This window comes from Papaver somniferum, chromosome 1 (genome assembly GCF_003573695.1).
Source record: "Papaver somniferum cultivar HN1 chromosome 1, ASM357369v1, whole genome shotgun sequence".
In the NCBI taxonomy this organism is placed as follows: Eukaryota; Viridiplantae; Streptophyta; class Magnoliopsida; order Ranunculales; family Papaveraceae; genus Papaver; species Papaver somniferum.
In genome coordinates this window covers 219,936,526-219,939,075 of record NC_039358.1, presented here as the reverse complement: position 1 = coordinate 219,939,075, position 2,550 = coordinate 219,936,526, and the positions used below count along the sequence as shown (strand labels likewise).

Here is a 2,550-nt window from a genome sequence, read left to right as displayed (position 1 = left end):
TGTAGTCAATTTGCATAGCGGCTTAATTATGAGAGTATTCAAAACTGAATTAGGTTCTGGGGTTTTTCTGCCTTGCAGTATTTCGTCGTTAACAAAATCTTGTGTGTCGTATGATTTACTTTACTTCCGCATTATTTGACTTGTATTTATAATTAAATTAAACACACTTTTACATTACTCATCACTTGGATCCTATAGATTGGTTCGGATTCGAACTTATGCTATACCAAGTGTACATCTTGTTTGAGTAATCTCATTGAAAATTCGTGTTCGTATTAGATTACACTAGGTGTGTCTTGCGTAGGTTAATATCGAAAATATTGTGATGTACTTGATACCCTCGTCATTACAATTGGTATCAGAGCAGGTAAACACGATAAGATCTAACAATTTGTGTTTAGTGCGATCCGACCTATAAGACATAATGCATCACCAAGCAAAATAGTACCCCCTAATAGCAACGTTGAAAATCTACTGTATGATCCGAAATCTAAACTTTAACATAAAATTGACCACGTGGAAAATAACATACAAACTTCATAGATAATCTAAAGAGACTTGGAAATGGAAGCCCTGGCATCGACCATGAAGGTTTCTGCCATCAATCTGAAGTTTAACACCGAAAATTCTAACATCAACGATATTGGTCAATCCGTTCAGTATCACTATTAACTTCACTTGCCGATCAGAAGAAAGAAAACAAGACGATTAATGTCCGTCAAGCATAATATCGGTTAATTAGGTTAATTACCTTCCTGACGATAAATTTGTCTACTAATGAAGAGTTTGCAATGCAACCTAGAGACTAGATAGGTATGACCGGCATAGTCAGTGATGCACAATGATGGTTCTGCATTGGATAGTCAGTGGCACAAAAATGAAGCGCATTGGCCGACAAAATGAAGCTTCACATCTAAAGGCAAGACCGTGCTAAATGAGACATACAAAATTGCATTGATGCATATCCGAGGAATTGAGTTAGCCCAGCTCAAGGATGATGTGAGAATATGCAATTTGCCAAGAGTATTCCTACGCATAAATCCAAGGCATGACTAAAGCTTGGAAAATACATTCTAGTTAATGATACAAGCGTATGCATGATTATCGTCCGACATTCGGCTAAGCAAAGCTCATGACGGGTAGAGCATATGCTGCATGGCGCATTATTTGCGTTAGTTGAGAACCACTTTGGCATGAGTTTACATTAGCTCAAAGTTAGTCGACGAATCTATGCCCAGCACATACGGACACACCCATCAGAATTCAAGACTCAACAGTGACATGGAAACAGAAGGGTGTTTCTCAAAGGCAGTGGACTTAGCGAATATATATTGTTGCACGTAATGGTTCTTAAATCCAGAATCCCAAATGCACTCAAAATGCATGAAAATTAGGCAGCAACGATGGCATGAGCATCACAATGTTGCAATTTTTCGTCATTTTTTCTATCTAAAACGGTTGAGAAGGTACAAAATATCTCTGATTTTTTCATTTTGATCTAGTTAATTGTCATGCACCAATTCCTTAACCACCGGCAGAGAAGGTTCTATGGTGGATATACGTTTTGACGCAGAAAATTTTCTCGATCTGCATTCTTTCCATGTGCTGAATATTGGTGCATGACTTTGGCCCATGTGATAAACTTTGAGGATATTCCCTTTCCCTCCATATATTTTGGCAGTGATTCATGCATGAAGTGGGCATAGAATCCAAATATGAAACTTCAAAAGGTGATTGTACTCTATCAAACGATAAAGCATTGATGCTTGTTCATTTTTAAGTAAGGAATCCAAATTAGGTTCACCAAACGATAACATAAACTAGATTCCTACATGTGTACATGCTTAATTAGTTAGGTTCGCATCATGTCTTCTCCTAATCCTATGGTACCAAAAAGACAAAAGGAGATAAAAGAATTTACCACCTAACATGTGTCGATTGTCATAATGGAAAAATGAATCGCCAAAATAAAAAAATAAAAAAATAAAAAAATAAATATCGCCGACTAAGGGGATCGAACCCTTGACCACGGGATTAAAAGTCACGCGCTCTACCACTGAGCTAAGTCGGCCTTGTCGTTAGTAAGTTTGAAATAGTTAAATTTATTATGTAAACCTTCGTTCTTCCTAATTTGTTATGGTACCACTGAGCTCTAGGTTTTGTACCATTTGTCCCCTTGGGTGATATTGGCAGGTACATGCAATATATTTGTTTTCCGAAAGGAAAAAATTATAATATTAATGTAGTTGCTGAAAGTCTAACATCCACCCCCAAAGAAATCTACACCTAAAATGAAGATCTACTCAACAAAGAAGAGATGGAGTGTATCGAAATAAACATGGACACAAGAGTTTTTACGTGGTTCGGCCATTAATGAAGCCTACGTCCCCGGTGTTTCACTAAGATTGGTGGTGTTACAAAATCGGTGTTACATACAAACTCCATTAAAAGGGATCGGAGTTCTTGTTGAGCTCTAGGTTGTGGGAGGGTGAAGAAGCCGATCTCTAGAAACATCTCTCTCTTTCCCTTATAAAGGTTAGGGATACAAAT

The 2,550-nt window shown here is 37.5% G+C and overlaps 1 non-coding gene across 1 annotated transcript; it reads right to left on the bottom strand.

The window, feature by feature from the left end:
• Positions 1 to 1,999: 1,999 nt before the first annotated feature.
• TRNAK-UUU lies at positions 2,000 to 2,071 on the bottom strand. Its single transcript has one exon. It is a non-coding gene; the product is annotated as a tRNA-Lys (tRNA).
• Positions 2,072 to 2,550: the final 479 nt, after the last annotated feature.